The sequence below is a fragment of the Lonchura striata genome, chromosome 10 (assembly GCF_046129695.1).
Source record: "Lonchura striata isolate bLonStr1 chromosome 10, bLonStr1.mat, whole genome shotgun sequence".
NCBI lineage: Eukaryota > Metazoa > Chordata > Aves > Passeriformes > Estrildidae > Lonchura > Lonchura striata.
The window spans coordinates 1,991,928-2,011,757 of record NC_134612.1 but is presented as its reverse complement, the minus strand read 5'-3'; the positions used below and the strand labels follow the sequence as shown (position 1 = coordinate 2,011,757).

Genomic DNA, 19,830 nt, shown 5'->3' with positions numbered 1-19,830 from the left:
GAACATTGCATTGTACCAGTTAACAAACCGCAGGCATTCAGAACATCCCCAGGAGTTTCAGACTTCTCTTTAGACTAAAATAAAGGATCAGTAGGATTTCTGAGGCTGTGGTTACACGCTGGGGCAGTGCTCTCTTTCTAAACCACTCACCCATTTTCCTGAATGCAAGCAAGACTAACTTGTGCCAAGCTCAAATCCACCGTGACTCACTCAGGACATTGCTGAGAGCCCAGGACCACGCAGCTGCAAAGGCCTTCCAGCACTGCAGCCAGAGCTGGTGAACTCAATTCTACCTGTGCCGGGTAGTTCACCTGCACATGTACAGGAATTAAATCCAGGAGGTGCAAATATCTGACATCAAACAGTGTTGACCACGGAATTACAAAGGGCAAGCACAGGGGGGAGATTGTAAAGTTATCCTGAAACTAAGAGCTGCCCAAGAACATGCTCACAGAGAGCCTCTCCTCTCAAAAAATGAGACATGGAGGAACAATGCAATGAACTCTCCTTTGAAATAAACTTATCATATCAGCAAAAGACTTAGACATTAGAAAGCACCAAATCCACTTTAATTGTAGTCAACGCTCAACATTTATCTGTCAGATAAGTTCCTCTAAAACCACCCTTTTGAAGAACGCAGCAGTTATGAAAACTCGCACTGTGTCATTAAATCCTTTACTTCTGAACTCACTACAAATCCCCTATCACTCATCCTCCCAGATTGGTTTTTCTGTTGTTAAAAGAACACCAACATAAAATCCAATGCAATATTCAGTGTTTTATCTTGAACTATCCAGAAGAATACTAATCAAACACAAGTAAAAGTAGCTGCAAAGAAGATGGTAATTATAAACTCACACATAATGCAGTGTCAGAGGGAAATGTTGATGCCCAGTTATCTCTCCTAGCATTTATTCTCCTGAGCACCAAGTCTTTGAAAAAGTCTTTAGAAGAGCTATCTTGTATCTGAAATGATGTCACCCACCCATGAAATGTGGTCAGTTCTCCCAGGATGAAATCAGTATGTTATCATCCCAAGCAGATGGCAAAAAGATTGAGGGAAGGATCATTTATATATTGAAAAGTAACTTTCTGTATGAAATAAGTTTCTTTTACACTGCCTCTTCAAAACACATTTTAAGGGCACATAAATATCACCAGCTCTTCAAGTTAAATATAAAGCTGGATTTACTCTTCTTTTTCACTAAACCTTTGAGTATTTACATAAAGGATGAGCATCAGAAGCCGACTTGTTTTGGATATGCAAAAACTAAGGGCACTCTGCTTATCCAGATTTTTGCTTTATGTAGTAAGTTATTACAACTGTTGGGCACCACATCCAAGACAATCATCGCTGTCATCAATACAGCTCTTTATCTACTGCTTACTCTGTCATGTGGCAGTCAAGGGGATAAAAAAACCAGAAGTCTTGCAGTAGTGAAAAGGGCCACCACATCCTGACACACAAGAAGTGTTTGAACAGTATCTCACTGTCCTGAACAGACAAAATGACAATCTGACCACAGTCATTTTTATAGGAAACAGCAGCAGCACATCCCATACTCTAAGTAGGAGAAACACTAAGCACTTACACAACACAATCATTGTAATCTTTTTTCTAACCATGAAAACATCTAGTACTAAAAGGATGAGCAAGCTATAAATGAAATATTTGAGAAGAAACAAGGGAAAAGAACCTAGTAGAACGATGGAAAAGGAGTCTGGCTACAGGAAGACTTATGTCCTATGAAACTTAGAAGGCATTTAGAAAAAAAGTTCTTTAAAAAGTTTGAAAAAGTCTGATTTCTTCTGACGACACTAAAGACAAATACATGCACTTGATCAGGGCCAGTTCACAGCTCTGCAGAACTATATACTCTTCTGTTCCTCAATCTGCAGCGAATTCCTGGGAGCTGTTCTGCAGCCCAGGGCAGTGTCCGAGAGTTGCCCAGGACTGCCACAGGCTGTCACAGGGCACTCTGGGCACCAGCTCGACCCTCTCTCCTCATCAGTCCTGTTCCACCTCATCGCTCCTGTTTCATGTCACTGTTCCTGTTCCATTCCCCTCAACACTCCCATTCCCTCCTTTCATCATCTATGTTCTATCCCTCCCCTCATCATCCATGTTCCACCCCTCCCCTCATCACCCCTGTCCCTTCCCTCCCCTCATCACCCCTGTCCCTTCCCTCCCCTTATCACTCCCATTCCCTCCCCTCATCACCCCTGTCCCTTCCCTCCCCTCATCACCCCTGCTCCATCCCTCCCCTCATCACTCCCATTCCCTCCCCTCCCCGCCGCCGTTTCACGCACCCAGCCTAGGGCAGCCCGCAGCCAGGGCAGCGCTGTTCAGCTTCTCCCCTTCCTGCCGTCTCCTCCCATCCCGCCGAGGCTCGCAATGGAAAACACCGGGAACGAACATGCGAACCCCTCCCGTTTTCCACGGGCCCGGAGCGGCCTGTTTCCCTGTTTGTTTCCCTGTTTCCCTGTTTCCCTGTTCGTTTCCCTGTTCCCCGTTTCCCTCAGGGCACGGTGAGAACCCCAGAGCAGGCACAGGGTGACACCGCGGGAACGCCAATCCCGCAGTCACACGGCTGGAAGAGACCCTCAAGATCATCAAATCCAACCCAGCCCCAACACCCCAACTCAACCCTGGCACCCAGTGCCACATCCAGGCTGCTTTAAACACACCCAGGGATGGTGACTCCACCACCTCCCCGGGCAGCCATTCCAGAACTTTATCACCCTCTCAGTAAAAATCTTTTCCCTAACAGCCAACCCAAATTTCCCTTGGCGCAGCTCAAGGCTGTGTCCTCTCCTCCTGTCAGCTGCAGAAAGAGACCGAGCCCCGCCGAGTGCAGCGTCCTTTCGGGGAGCTGCAGAGCGAACCGAGTACAGCTTTGTTTAAAGGTTCGGTGTGACAGGAGCACGCACCGCCTATTCCAATATCGAGCGAGCCGCTAAGAGCTGTTTTCTGCTCACACAGGAGCAATAATGACTCCTTTAAAACCGGAACACTGCTAACTCCAGTGTGCTCCGTGTGCCACTGCCGACCCTGCCGTGGGAATTCTGTTTAGCCCTAAAGAGTGAACCCACTTAAGGTTCTGGCCTTCTACCACTGCACAGGTGAATTTCCATCCAAATTGCTTCCAAGTCAAAAAATAAAATACAATCAACTTGATGATAAATACAAATGCCTAAATCAGCAAAGCAGAGATCTTTCCACTCCACGAATGTCATGGGTATCTACCTACAATAGCAAAGATTTTAAGAATTCAAGACATCTACAAAGTAGACTAGAAAGTTAAACATCATGTGGTACTATAAATATTTCCCAGCAGTTTAGTTCAATTGCCACATAAGTTGGCCTTATGGAATGGAAAATTAAATGTCCATTTAGTCAGGGTTCCTCCAGAAATCAGAATAAAAATGTCATAATTTAGTTTTCTAAAAATATCTATGTATAGAAAACATGAAAGGCCTTTTTCAAAGGCCTCTCTCCCTCACACTGGTACCAAGAGTGGTCTCTCAGCCATCAAATCTAGATTTTCTCATTCTCCTCATGAAATAAAGCTGGTTTTCCACAAATAAAGATAATTTCATTGGGGTTTTTTTAATCCCATATCCCTGATTATTTTTCCTGTTCATCTCCTGTAGTTTTATTCCTCTGGTGTACCCAGAGCATTATGCACCAAGTTTTAAAAACTGAAGTCAGGGTTTTAAACCCACAATGAATGCAGTTGCTACTCAAATATTAATGCCTCTAAATAAAAGTAGCTCAGTTTTCAAGAAATGCTGAGCACCTAAATTTGCAATTGACTTACACAGGACTCAGAGATATGAAAAAAATACAGACATGTTAACTGGTTACAAATTAAAATTTAATTTAGGTAACTTCATTTGAACAGATGCTTAGGTTAGATTACCTCTAGTCATCCCTTTTTACGAAAGTTATTCTACAATTCAATGGAAGTATAGTTTAGAAAGTAGCTGTGAATGAGACTATCTTCAGAATTTTTCTTCCTGGAAAACAAGTCTACATGTAGAGAACAACACTACTAAAATGGTATTCCAGACTCAGAACCACTTCTAGACTTGGCTTGAACAGTGATAGAAGGAAAACTTTATTTCCTGTTACTTTACACTCAGGCAAACACACACATCTGCTGCTCCATCTGAAGATGAACTGAACAAGGGAATAAAACTTAAGTCCCAGGCTTCTGACAGACTTCTGACAATGCACAGGCAGCACATAATTCTGCAACACTGACCAGTAACAGCAGCTTCTCACAGCCATCCTCTGCTCTACCTTGAAATCATGGCATACACACATTAAAATAGAAATAGTTTCAGGCCATCATTTTGAATTGTGTAAGTAGAGTGAGTTGCAGGAAGAAGGAAAACTCTGTTCACATTTCAATATTGCTGTGTGAAATTGTCTTTAGAAGCATCCAATCACTGGATCACACTTAGGCTGGGGACACTAGGGGAAAACATTCCCTTTCGGCTGGCTGGAATGCAGTTCTGCATGGCTGAGAAGGAAGGAGTACAAAGGACTGGAAGAAAACAGATCAGAAAAGCACTGTCATATGAATAACATTTGACACCTTCACCAACGGAGTCAAGGAGAAAAAAAGGAGAAAGCTGAAAGGAAAAAAGCCCAGCCCAGTTATTCAGTATTCTATATTAACTGGGCTGTGAGAAAACATCTGGTAGAATCACCTTTAGAAGCATTTCTAAACAACTCACTTAGATATTTTGGAAAATTTTCAATAGCAGTGGGCAGAGTGGGCCCTGACATGAGGGGGCAATCCTGTTCAGTGCAGAAAGGCAAGACTGAAAATTTGGGAACAGATGAGACCTGGTGAGTTCTCAGCCTCTTTGACCCTGCACAGCACTGTAGGTACTTCTTGAACTAGAGGGAGTTGCCTTTTTCCCCAGTCTGGAAATGAAACATGCTATCATTTCAGTAAGGAGGTAACATAAGAGCAGACCTTTATTTGAAGGCCTTTTAGGAGCAGTCATGGAAAGATCGCATAAAAAAATCATGGGGAAAAAAAAAAAAAAAATAAAAAAGAAGGCAAACCCCAAATGGCATCAGATCAGGAGGCCTGCATGGAATTTTCAGTCCCAAGAATAGACTAAACATTGAAATGATGGCACACTCACTTGGATATTTTAAACAAACACACAAAGCTAAGCTTAACAAAACAGGTGATTGGAGGGGGCACAAGGGAAGAAGGACTGAACAGTGAGACTGAATGGGAAAGGAGGAGGAGGAGCTGAACCAGAATAAAGATGTCATTTGAGCCCAGGCATTTTATAGGTGTTTTTATAAAGCTGCACCAGTGCTTGTGCCAGCACAGTGAGAGTGCAAGAGGAGTGGCACAGTGACAGCTCGCAGCCTCGGGGCTGCCTGGCCACTTGACAGCTCTTAAGATCATTTCAAGAAATGTAGGCAGAACTACAGCCTAAGGGCCTGGCTTTCTAACAGCCCAAGCTATTATTAGAACGACTATGTGTGTCTGTCATGAATCTGAAAATATGCATTAATAATCTGCTTTTATTACTTTATTGTACTAAGTAAACTGTAAATAAAATTTTGTTGTTAAGTGAACTGCAGGGGCCCTCTTCCCCCATTGCTCAACGAGAATTGTATCTGACTTCTTAACAGTCTGACAACAAAGCCAGGAAATAATCAACCCGAATTAGTTCTGCTCTCTGGGCTTTCCTTGCCTGTTCTAACACTCAAAATACTTTTTTTATTTCTCTGTAAACACAGAGGAAATATTCCACTTATAAGACATTCAAATATATATAAACAGTTAATATTTCCTCTCCTTTGGAATAGTACAAATAGACCTAAACCATCAAATCTCACCAGCAGCTGACTATTAAGATATTATATCTAGATAACATTCTACTATAAGAAAAGTTAAAAACAGAAACTGAGGTTTTCCTATAAGTGGATACCTCTTCCCACAAAGACTAAAAGATTCACCTTTTAATTATTTCTGGTATTTTGATCAAAACCTCTAGGAAAGGGGATTATTCTGCAGCAGACAGATTCCATTATCTACAGAGGGAGGTGAGCCAGTGAGATAATTAAAACCAGACGAATAGCAAGGAGGATTGAAATTTTCACCTACAAGGAGGGCACACAGACCAAAACACACAAGCAGCTTGTGCTTAAGTCTCATACAGAGATGCCATGGATCCTACAAAGTAGAAAGATGCCCTTTAATGGGAAAAAATATACATTTTACAGGCTTCGTCTGGCCAGGCATTCTTCTTGATGGGGTCTGTTTCTTACACAATCTGGATTTTTGCAGTTATTTTTCTTCCAACACCAGTTTCAACACCCCCATCACAGATTCAGAGGTGGCTGCTCACAGCCATTTGCTGCATGGACAGGACTGGTCAAGGACTAAACAAACACTGAAGGAAATTCAATAATTCAATTCTAATGCAAATATTTAGATATATTTAATATATATTTTTCATTAAACTTATTTATAAAGACAAGTTGAAATACAATGCCATTTGATAGAAAAACACAATCCTAAAAACCCCTTTTGTCATGAAGATAAAGGTAATAAATCCAAAAGTAGCTCTGGCCATTCATCACAAGGACCAAAAAATATTTAAGATTATGTAGGAATTACAGACTATTTAGCCTGAAAGGCACCTCTGGAAGTCAGCTGGTTCCAAGCTCAGCTCCAACACTGAAGTTAAAGCTAGTTGCTTCAGAGTCTGCACACATAATTTTGCAAGTCTCCATGGATGGAGGCTCCACAGTGTCCCAGAAATGCAGCTACCTTAGGAGCCTTCAGCATCCTTTCAGCAGGGCCTGACTGCTCCTGGGGATACTTTTCCCCAGCTGTGAGAGTCAGCATCTGCTTCTAAGACCACAAGAACTCCACCTGGCTTTTTAACTTGAAGGGAGATGCTGCCCAGACTTTATTTTAATGCTAATTGGAATTTAAAAATTCCAATTGCAAAATACCTTGTGATGATCCAAACGCACACAAGCACACAAACTCCAACTAAAAACAAATGGTTGCAAAATATTTCTCCAAAAAAAGAAAAATCTGAATTAATTTTAAGTTGTAACAATGAAATTTTCTGAGTAATTTAAAAAAAAGCTGGGGGAGGAGGGAAGAAACACAAGTTAACCAAACACCTGAGCAAGTTTTGTGTCTGGCATAAGCCTAAAAACAATGATTTAAAATGACTAAACTGTCCAGTTGGCATTCTTCATTTTATTTGTTTGGGGAGCTCAGCTGCAACTTTATTGTTTATGTGTTTTAGTAAGTTGATTACCAGAGTCAAGAATTAACTTGTCAAACTAAGTGTGCAGGCAGCAAATAGGTTGGTTTGTTTGTTTGCACTGGGACCTTGTGAACAGGTGCCTGTATTTCCACTGTGTTATTTAATAAGGCAGGAAAAGACAAATAACTCCACATAACACAGCTCCTGAAAACTACAGGGGTCAAAATTCAGAATCAGGTGCCACAAGAATGCTGCATATGAGTATTTACCAGTCACTTGACATTTGGCCTAGATTAGGAACTGATGAAAATTTAAATGTGCTGACTAAAAAATGTAGTATTTCTTTCAAGTGCTTAAGAGAAAGGGAACTAACGCACATCAACTTCTTTAAATCCACATTGAATTGAAAATTTTATAGAATTTTTTTCTTTAAGGTAGAAAATAATCAATCCAAACATGTTATTCTGCAAGTTAAAAGCACTTTGTTAAAAACACCAAGTATGAAATGCTTTTCTTGTCTGATTAAGTTCCACAGACGTTTTTCTACACAAATTATGACACACTCTACACATCCGTATTTAAAGAAGCTAAGAGGAGTCATTTCCTCATGGTAATAAAGCAATATGCTGAAATATACTTCTTGTAAAGACTTCTCAACCTTCTCAGTTCTAATGGCTAGATCTTTTTCATTTCCAAGCAGGCATTTAGGACTATTTCCAGTGACTCCTGCAGAATTACATTCACACAACCACATAGCATGTGTAAAATGCATCAGACATAGGCAGCTTTTCCCCAGTTTCTAAGGAGAATATGTTTAAACATCTGACAATCTGATGCAAAGAAGCAGAAAAATGATTACATTTCTCATCTCAAGCACATGAAGTATACAGAAATTAATAATTACACTATATCAAGACATAAATGTTTATTTATCTAGTAGCAAAAAGTGCAATCCACAGTTGCTGCAATAGGTAGAGAAGCTCCTTTTATCAGAAATGAGACACACGTGTCAGCCCAGAATTCAAAAAAGCTGGAAGTAAACTACAAACAGTGAAGCAAAGATGTCTCTGATATTCACAAGCTGAAAGCCTAGGCAAATTTGATGAATGATGGAACTACAAAACAGGACAAATAATAGTGACAAAAAAATAAAGACAGTCAATAAGAGCCATGACTAGAGAGTTACAGACCAAAAAAACAAGTGTATTTTCAAATTCCCTGGAAAATACAAGCAGTGCTTTAACTTTTTACAGCAAATAGGGGCTTATATGTAATCACATCTCTACCAGAGAACCCCCTGCTCAAAGCCATAGCCAGCATACACAGCAGCCAAGAGAAAAACCTGACACCCATCTTAATTTCACAAGATACAACTATTCCCAAGAGGGAAGATGGTTCAGTGAGAATCTATGAGTCCATTACCAGCTGACCAACTGAAATGAGTCCAGAGTCGCCCATTTATATTTTTAACATAACTCTAACAAAATTAAGTACAATAAAAGCCTAATAACCATAACCATACTGACTTTACAAGCAAAAGACAACAGAAAACAACCCCAGAAAACCCCAGCCCTGTAATACTTACTCCAATGAACCTCTCCTATTTCAGTTTGACTGTGTAGTAAAGATACTTTTATTAAACATTTTCTTCCTATTACTCTTGATTTTTTTCAGAAGATTCCACGAGATGACCTCAGTGTGATCTAAAAAAAGCAAACCACAATATAATGTAATTAACCAAATGAGAAAATCAGCAATATGTATTTGGTTTAAAAGCTGAACCAACTTTCTGTGCAGAAATACCCAAAAATATCACGCTATTTTTTACTGCCTTCAAATACTACAGTACCACATTCCCATTGCACAATGTGATTAATCTAACAATTATAGGAATGCCAAATCCACAAACACCCTGCTACCAGAAACAAAAAAGGAAGTAATAATTTGAATATGCAATTTATTCTAATAAGTCTTATAATCATGAATTAGTCAAAAGCATTCTTAGCTGCTAAAAATATTTTCAAATTTCTGTATATTCAATTTGGGTCAGACAGCAGATGTCCATTGCAGTTAAAGTCAAAAAAAGGGAGACAGAGTTGCCTTCATTATCTTAAGCACATTTTCTATTTTTCCTCTGGGCTGTAAGCTGATTTTAGTGGAGGTTTTTTGTTGTTTGGGGGGGATTTTGGTGGTTTTGGTTTTTTTAAGAGTGTAATATCTATAGTCCTACTATGGAGAAGCTGAGTTGATGACACAAGTGATTCCTATTCACAGTTCAATGTGTGAAAGGTTCAGAAGGTCTCTGACCAACCAACACCCTGCAGATGTACAGGGCAAAACATCTCCACAGAGGCAAGGCATCATCCTCCTAAGCTCTACACTGCAAATCAAGCTCTCAGTAAAGAGAAGTGAACAAAAAGGACTTCAATCCCCCTTGAGCACCAGCAGTGCTGTCAGTTTGCACCGATGCTATCGCCAGGTTTGTAGGCCAAGCCACAAAGCACAAGACATGTTTATGGGAAGTGCAGTGTAGTTACAATTATTTTTCTAAACCACACCAGGCAGGTCCCATTGTGCTCGTGAGAGCTCAACACAGTACAGTGACCAGAAGGGAGGGAGGGCTGTCACTGCCTCACAGAGCAGAATTCCTCTGGGAACTGGCATGTGGAACCCTCTGAAACAACTCAGACTCCTCAGTGGTTTTGAGGGATAAATACTTACTGCCCCACATACTTAAGTCTAAAAAAAGTTAAGTTACTGCTCCATGCACAACCTTTTGGTGTATAAAGGTGTTGTCACAAAATGGGTCTTCACCTGGTGTGCAAGAAGCCAATCCACACACTTTGAGTTATTTATTTATTTATAGAGGCATGATCTAGTCCAAAAAGTTCTCCTAATTAATATCTAGGCGCCTACAGCAGGGAACACACACAAGAAAAAGAAAAAAGACTAGAGAAAAATGAAGACAGTATCATATGATTGCAAGTACAAAGCATCAGTGTGAATATCACAGAACCAAGGCTGAACTTCCAGCCTGGAATTCATGTTTTACAGCCATGTCAATATTTGCTCTTGTGGAATCAGAAAAGTCCTCATCAAAGGCTACTGGCCAGCAGGCAGGATCTTAGGAGGGGGTGTGAAATGCATCCTGCTATAGCTAACAGGCATGACAACAGAACTTCCACCCAAGGCAGAAATCCTGCATGACCTCTGGCCCCTCAAACAAGGGGCACAGTGTGACTGAACCATAACCCTATGGCAGGAGCAGGATATTCTTTGACTAAAAGTTGGATATTCCAAACTTGTAGAGGTCAATAGCTAACTAGATACATGATGACCAATCCGATGGTGGGTGCCCAGAAATTACCCAGGGTCTATAAATGGTACAGCTTAAACAAACCACTGCATTGTGAATAGCTCCAGTCACAGCTCCTGTGTTCACCCCAGTCTTGCTTCCCCTCAGCTCCCTGTCCTGTTTCCCTTCTTTCCTCACAGCACTTTGGATCTCTGCAGCTCACATCACACTGACAACAAGCTGGTCCTCTACAACCAACTGTGGAGGATCAGCCAGCCCTCGAGACCTTAAACCATTTTCGAAGTACACAAACAAAGCACTCATTGCTACATCCAAGCATGAGAAACAAACCCTTCATTAGTGGATGAGGGTGTGCAGCCTTGTTTTTCTCACCAACCAACCTTTCCCGTTTTTCAGAGCAGCAGAGCAAGGGTTAAGAGAGGTGGCATGGATGGGCTGCAGATCACACCATGGGCAGCCAGGGCACTTTCCACCTTCACAGCTCAAATGGAGAATTTTCCAAAGTCTGGTTACACCAAACAGACAGGGTACAAACTCTGCTGGCCTTTTACTGACTGTCAACAGCTGCTGAGGACTCCAGCTACAGAAGAAACATGCCAGCACCATCTTTGGGAATTGCATAAAGACAGAAGGACTTGGAGGAACTGCCTCACAAACTGGACTCTCTGAGGACATCTTTTCCCCATTGCACCTCTCTGGGGAACATGGGAAAAACAGAACTGGCAGCTGGACATCACAGACAGCCTCTCTTCTGGGTCTGCTGGGTGTGAACTCGGCCAAAACCACACCACCCACATCCATATGACTTCTTCTGACAGCACCCACCAGGGACCCAACAGAAATCCTTTTCTGTTCCAGCTTGCAACTTCCGCATGAGAAATTGCATTTGACAAAATAATTTTTATGAATCCTTTAATCACACCCTCATTACATAGATACTGCTTCTATGTAAATCGTAACTTGTTTTCTCTGAAACATTAATAATCTTATGAGGCAATTCAGAAAACAAAACTGTGTTGTGGCAATCAGAATGCCTGCAACAATACAGTAAAACTTTAGAGTGCTCCACCTACACTCCCTATGTCCAAAGAAACACTTATTAATGTATTACCAAAAAAAAATCATATCACAAGGAAAAAAAGAGGGAAAAGCTATAAGAAACTTTTGCCTAAAATTCCTGGGGCATAATGTTCAAGATAAACAATTACAAGCCAAGGGAATAGGCCACTCACAAAGACAGAGAAAAGAAAACCTAGAAGAGAAAAAAAAAATCATTCATAAGCAGTTTAAGAAATTTACTGGGCTAATTGTGTGGCTCTCTTGACTTCTCTGTAACAATTTCTAGGCCCATCAGACAGGCTGCTGCTCCATCAATTCTTCCAGAATACATAAAAAATCCATTTGCTGGAGAGGATGCTCCAGGTTTACTTCAGGATAAGAACTCTGAGTGGGCTGAATGACATAACACAGCAGTTTCTTGGGTATCTTCCTGGTCATTAAACCTCTTACTCTGGAAGAAAGCACTGAGGCAGACATCAGGAGAGCACTAGCACATGTTTAGGACAGTGATACACAGCTGGGGCATTTTAGAGTTTTTGGTTCACAGCTTTGGTCATGTCAAAGCTGCCTTGAGCATTTCATGCTCCCAGTAATGCTGAAGATTGGACGAGTGAATACCAAACTGAATTAGCTGCTGTAATAATGAAGAAACTCACCATTTCACCAAGTTGGAGACAAAAAAAAAGTATGAAGGATCAGTAAATACACTGACTACCTTCAACTTTAAAAACTACTGAAACATACAAAGCAACTCAGTCTTAAGTTCCAACAATAACAGACATAAAATTCTTCAAGAGCATTCACTGCCAGTAATTAAGCCATCACAACTCAAGTCCAGGAACTAAAACAGTGAGCAAAAGAGAAGCTCACAGCAGTGCACATCTGCCTAAATGACAGGAAATTCCAGCTTCTACACACTGCACAGCTGAGTGCCCAGCTGAAAATGCAGGTTAAATCCTAGATGTGAAAGGAGTATTTCGTGTCTGTTCCAGTGTTGTGTGCCAGCTGACCCAAACAGCAGAGCTCTACAGCACAAGCACTGTCCCAACAATGCAGTGCCCAGAGTCTCTCCAGCAGCAAAGACCAGTTCTGACCTTTAAAAGGTGGCATTTATTTCTGCAGTACCATCAAGAGACAAAATACCATCCTGAAAACGGACAGCACATTGTTACACACAAGACAGCATTCTTCTTTGTGTTCTACTTTCCCAGGTGCTGGTGCTTGGTCAGAAACCAGTAACATCCTTTTAAAAGCCTCAGACTTCTCTGAAATGTGAAACCCACCTATCTTGTACAAAAACTTTTAACCAAAACTGAAGAGGCATAAAGCAACAAGTTCCCATTGCACAAGAACAGACACAGAAAAGGAAAAACAAGGCAGAGACAAAAATAGCAGAACACCAAATGAGTTCAAAAAAGACATCTATGTTAGAACTGTAAGTCAGTTTACATCTTTTCTTATTCCTGAAGATGGGCAGAGACTGCTTAGCATTTTCCAGTATTATTCTTTAACTGAAACAGATAACAGATAAAAACATGATTTGAAGCTAAATTCAGTTATGTCTTCATGAAGAACTCGATACCATAACTACATTTACGCAGTGGGTGACTGAAGACAGGAGCCCTGTCTCCCACCACAGTGACTCACAGTCTGAGGAAGCCTTGCTCTCTCTTCCCAGAGCTCTGCCTCACCTCTGTGAAATCCCCTTCAGTGCCCAACAGGCTTGGTTAAAACTAATTTATACTCACACAAGCACAGATTAATACGCCTCACAATTAATCATGTTTTTACTCGGTTACTCAGGTTGCTGAGTTCCCTTTCAGTATAGAAAGACAACACAAAACCACCTCGAAAGCTTTCCGTGAGTCTTTATTTTGAACAAAGTGATTCTTTAACACGGTGTCAGTTAGACATTTGAATTTATCTGGGAGGGCAGGAGGTCGTGTCGCTCCTTCACAGTGATGTATTCTGCTTGATGGTGCTCAAGGTTGAGTAACCCAGTAACCCTCCTACTAATTGTGTCTCAGACCTCAATTTGATTTGGGTTGGAAGGCAAATAATCTTTTTTCCTTACAATAAAGTCAAACTTTAGGGCAAAAGACTGTCGGCACTTACTGGCATTGGAAAATGAAGGACTTTCCATTAAAGCAGCAAGGAACAGATAGTTCAGATGGAAAGGAATCACCTGCACTATTTAGGCTCAACAAACAGAAAACTAAATAAAAATAATTCATTTTTATTTTCCCAGAACATTTCAATTGGTTTTTTCCTGCCCCGTCACCTTCAAAAGAAATGCCTCTGGGCAAAGCAGAAGGGGAACGCGTCACTGCTAGGGAAGCTTAACAAAAAGAGGCTCCTAGACTGCAAATTTTCCTGTCACACTGCCGGGCAGCCAGACGTTCCCTGGCCTGAGGGCAGTGTGCTGAGAAGGAGACAGGCAAAGTCTCTGCTGAGGGAGAGCCTGCGATGCCCTGAGCACCCGAGGGCTGGCTGCCAGTGCTGACCGCTCCCAGGGACAGGGGCAGAGTAAGAAACCTCCTCCGAGCAGAGGCTCTGGGCTGGAGGGCGTACTCTGCCTGCTGCTCTACCGTTCAAAGAGCACAAAGTTCAAGGCTGGTGTGACGGTTCTGTGAAAACAGCAGTGTTTTTGTTATTTCAGATGACTCACAAACAAGTGCTTAGATCTGCTTTATGCTGCTCCACAAACACGAAGTCAAGTGAGCAACTCTTTCCAGCTCATTTCCAGTTCCGATGCAGCACGGGGCACAAGCGATGACCCAGCTGGCTCAGCAGCTCCAGAGCTGGCACACACTGAACAGACTCATCCATGTGAAGATGTAACTCCTCCCAGGGCCCACAGGTCACCTTCACCTCCATGCCAGTGCCACAGCTTCTCTAGCTCTGCTTCCTCTGCTTCACTCCATGTGGCTGACAGCAGTGAAGAACTGGAAGCCGTGGTCACAGAGCAGTGCTCCTCTTCCCAGAAATCCTCACCTACAGTGCATGTGCAAGAAATCCTCACCTACACCTGAAGTGTGAGGCCCAAAGGCTTGAGCTGAGCCAGCCTAACCACTGAGCAGCAGTTCAGACAGGTGCAGACAAACCCAGCATCCTGCACATCCTTGTGACACCTACAGAGATCTCTCCAGGAGTCCATGAACCCCCCACACGAGCCTGTCTGCTGTCCCTACAAACCCTCAGCAGCCCTGCCACCCAAATTCAGCTTTCCACATCCTAAAACAGGCTGCAAGCAATAATAAATTATTTGATTCTGCATGGATTTCCATTTCATCTAAAGCAGTATTTAAGGACAGAAGTCTGGGGGCAATAGTAGGGGCATTAACTGCCACCAGCACAGCAATTCCTGTTCCTGTTTCTTTGGTCTTCTATCACAACACAATCACATCCCATACTTTTGTTTTTAAGCTGCTCCTGAATCTAGAGTTAAATACTGGGCAGAACACAAGGACTTGCTGTAGAACAAAATTACCCCTGCACCATCACTTTCAATAAAGAAATCTTATTTTTGTTTAATGAGATATTTTCAGCCATTCTAAAGTTTATGATGACCTATTTCATGATTTCTCTCTGAATGTCTTAAACTCTCAAAGGCCAAGGTACATAAGGACTGATGAAGCATTTCCTCCAAATTCAGGAACACCTGAAACATGGCCCTTATTGCTGATGCATTTTCTACTCACTGCATCATAGACATAACAACACTGAAAAACACCAACTGGTTCTACCCAAAAGTCACTACATGAATAAATATTTACCTGCACTTTAAACAGAGAAATAAAGCAGCGAGTCCTCATCCTGTTTCTGTGACGATCCCACCACGATTACTGAGTTACTTGAAATGTAATCAGTAGCACTACTTGTGATTTCTGTTTCTTGTGATCTGTGTAGTCTATTTTCTTCACTACTTTCATGTCCCCATGTTTCACTTCCCAGTTACATTCTGTGAAATCCCTAATATGGTGAAACTATGCAAATTTATTTCTATTTAGTTCCCAAATTTTTGTTGTCCTCATATTTGAATTTATATAGATGAGAGCACAGAATTCAAAAGCAAGAATGAACAATTTGTCAGTTATTAATTATTATGAGCCATTTTGTGAAGGTGCTGCCCACCCTGCTTCAGGTATCACTTGAAAGGCTTTGTTCTTTATGATTAAAATAAACCCCCAAGTGTGGATTACAAGGGACTATGAACCAATACAGAAATACCCAAGTGCATTTTACAGACATGCTGCTGCAATCCAACTTGCTCTTTGATTCCAAACATTACCACATAAAAACAGCATTCCATCACTAACAACATGCATACAGTAGATACTACCTGAAACTAGAAGTAATCACTAAAAATAGTCCCTGTGCTGAAGAAGGAAAAATACAAGCATCTAAGAAATGCAGTTTACCTCCAGCTATAGCCAACACTCAAAAGCAAATCTATTAAGCTCTTTCAGATAATAAAAGTGTGCATTTTAATCTGTTCTTGCTCCCCACTCCCTCCACTTTCAGGTAGGCCTCTTAGAAAAAATATTTAAAATATGAAGCATAATTTAAGCATGACAATTTATAATACTACATAATGTAAGAACTCCAAATCTGAACTACTCCCAGGCTAGAAGCAAGGGAGTGCTTGGTTTCAGGAACAAGAACCAACCAACCAAACAACACCCTAAACCCAGCAAAACCAAAAACACACCACCAAAACAAAAACCAAACACAAAAGACAATCCTCCTGTCCTCAAACCAACAGTTTAAACCTGAATTTGGATCTAAAAGTCAGATTTGAATAGTATTCACATTTTTTACACCTCCTTTAGACGTAACACTTAAAATGACAGAAAACTTGATGGAAGAACAAACCAACCCAAACCCTTCTACCCTCCTCAGCTGCAGTGCTCAGCTCAGTAATTTAGACGACATGGCATTTTCTGGCATCCCTCATTAACAAAAGGTTTCAGTGCATTCACCAGCTACCTGTTCCACAGGTTGTTCTGAGAGAAGCAGAAGCATTTTGTGGTGCCAGGAGCATTCCAGAGAGGAATTCCCTTCCAAGTTCTGAGCAGGAGCAGAGCCTGAGCTGTGACCTGTCCCAAGACACGCCACTTCCTCTGGGATCGTCAGATGCACGGCGTGCAAGGATGGAGCAGAGGCAGCAGGTACATTATGCTCCATGTATTTATCCTCCTGCTGTCGCTCAACATGACACCAGTATTTACAGCACTGTCTGGCAACAGGCATCCAAAACCCACCCTCTCCCTGATCAATGAGCAGGGGCTTCTTCTCCCAGAGCTGATCACTGGAGATTTCCATTTGGCACCTTCACTGCATTCTGCACCCAAGCCTGCTGCTTCACCTCCAAACTGCAGGAGCAGTAGGACACAGGGGATGTAAACCTGGGCACACACAAGAGCTGTCACAGCAGCAGCATCTGTATCTAAGAAAGCAATTATTAACAAAATGACAAAATCAGACACCAAAAAAGTGATTCTTGCAACTGAAAGCAAAGGCTTTTCAGTTTTCACACAAACTATATCTTGACCAAGACAGAAATTTCTCAACACCATACTTGACAGCAGAAAAGCTCAAAAAATATTTCCCTACACTCCTTTCAAAATCTCTCCCAAGATAAGTGAGAAAGAAAACAAAGTCCCTCTAAAATCCTATTTTACTTCTCACTGGTACATTGCAAGAAAACAGTACATCACAGAACAACAGACAGTTTAACAGCAAACCATTTCATTTGCCACCACACCCCAACAAATCTTTCTTTAGCTTAACTGGGTCTGCTAATCACCAAAATGTACGTGCTTGAGCCAAAGGCTTCAGGAATGCTGCCATTTCTGAAGAACCCTTCTTGTAAAAGGGGTCTAGCCACTGCCTCTTCTTCAAGAAAATTGTGATTACATAGGTAGAAATCATTTATTATTGCACAAATAGAGCTAAAAACCACCTGAAGAGTAGCGTGCTACTTTCCTGGTCAACAAGTCCCAGTTAAATTAATGAGGAAGAAGCAACTTAGGGCACCAAGAGAGTGGAAAACTTTCATAGAAATTGGTATATATTGTCTGGTTCTTTCAAGCTTTATCAGCACAGCACACAGAGCCTGCACCTCTCATTCTTCTGAGGCAATAACCCCAGGAATTTACCCCTAAGCAGTGATATACCAGGATTTAAAAACTGGCAAGTAGTGATGGGAAGAAAAAAGGGGCCACCAAATGCCGAAGGCCTCTATAAATCCTGTAGTTGAACATCATAAAAGCTGACAAGTTATTAAACCACAAATAAATCTGAAAATTCAGCTGTGGTTTGTGAAAGTCACATTAAAAAAATAACTTGAGGACACTAAAATGATGAGCTGCAGAGATAGATTAAGGCAAAAACTGCTCTGCCTTCTCATGAAATTTACCTAGAAGTTAACTGGAACTGAAATAAATCAGAGAAAACAGCTATAAATAGAAAGGGGTTAATCATTCAAATTTCTACTCCCATGACAAGAATACACTAAAGACTCTAACTTTTTAATCTTATGATCCTTAAAAAATAGTTCAGCTGCTACACTACAGTCTGCCTCTACTTACTTTTTAAGAATAATTTCTCCTTTATTTTTTTAAACACAATAAAGGAGATTTTTTTTGACAAAAACTTTTTCACTGACAGTCACCAAAGCAAGCCTGTGCATCAGCTGGAACAATCACATGTGCTCACTTAAATGGATCTTGTTTTAATGGGGACACTTAAAAATACATTTATCTTTTCCCCATCCTAATATAAAGCACATAAAACTTATTTGTCATCGATTTCAACTACCAGAGCCGCTACAAAGTATTTTTCAATTAAGTGTTTGCATTTATCCTAAAAGCAGCAGAGAAACATAGAATCATTAAGGTTGGCAAAGGCCTCTAAGGTGATCGAGTCCAACTGTTCTCCCAGCATTGCCAGGCCCATCCCTAAGCATCACATCCATTATGTTTGTTCAAGGACATTAATTCAAGTTTACCATGCAAGGACACCAAAGAAAGGAAACAGGCTCACCCTCAATGCACAGATAAAAACACACCAGGATAACCCAATGTCTCTGAACTCACACAGAGCCTGTGACACACTTGGAAATAGAATCTAATTATTACAAATCCCCAGCCAGTGCTTCACTCACAGTATTTCTCATCCAAGTAAATTAATGCTGAAGCTTTTCAGTTAAACCAAATGGAGTATGGGAAATAATACACAGAAAGAATTTCTTTATTCAAAATGTAGAAACAGATAAGGACTTTTGTCATTTGTGGTGCCCAGCAGGTTTACTCTAAAGTGAGTTGCAATGCAGCATATTTGCAGTGACAGAAATTAGGACAGCACCCAATATATGCATTCAGCTGCTGCAGATCTCCATGACTACTCATTACAAGAAATTGTGAGCAAAATACTTAATTGTGCTCTTAACATTCTTCCAACTTTTTGAGTTACATCCTCACATTCTTGCCGAACTTGCTTTTATTGAAGAACTCTACTAAACAGTTTTTCCTTCTTATGCAGAACTTTTCTGCTCTTCCCTCTCACTGCAACTCTTCACACATCAGATTTATTTACAGCGCCCAGAGGAACAGGAGCTCCCAGTTATCAGAACAGACTGCAGAATGCAAATAAACAATTGTTATGTATTCATGTTAGCTGGACTCTAATTTGTGCAGAATGACACTGAGTATAAAAAAATGGTATCCTAACAGTAAAAGCAACAATTCAGTAAACAAAAATGTTGCTGCTGTTATTATTACTCAGATAAAAATAAAGTTAGGTCATTATTCTGAGCTTACTAAAATTATCAACATAGCTAGAGGTCACCTACTTCAAGTGTAAATAAACATCTCTATTAAAAAAATATTATCTGCCTACATTACTATCACTAGTAGCACATGTAAAAAAGAACCTCCAAAGTGCTGGGGAAGTAAAACTGGTCTAGCATGACGACTGTCAGTATTCTACACATCTAAAGAGTGATATGTCTACTTTTAAACACATGGGAAATTTTGCAGTTGTTTGCACATAGCTTATAAAAGCTTATAGCATTATAAAATTATTTAAAGCTAGATATGCAATCAGATGCAAATAACTGGTATATTATAAAGTGTTTTTTTATTATTTTTAATAAAATATAAAAGGACTTTTGTCAAACGCAA

General features: G+C 40.9%; 1 protein-coding gene across 2 annotated transcripts in view; it reads right to left on the bottom strand.

Annotated features, from left to right (window-relative positions):
- The window catches only part of PIK3CB (phosphatidylinositol-4,5-bisphosphate 3-kinase catalytic subunit beta), an 85,381-nt gene that overhangs the window by 40,474 nt on the left and 25,077 nt on the right, over positions 1–19,830 (bottom strand). The window contains exon 2 of one of the 2 annotated variants that reach the window (XM_077785562.1): positions 8,855–8,972. The exons of the other annotated variant lie outside the window; for it this stretch is intronic. The gene's annotated coding sequence lies outside the window, so the exon portion shown is untranslated. The remainder of the gene's footprint in view (positions 1–8,854; positions 8,973–19,830) is intronic. 2 annotated transcript variants of the gene reach the window in all.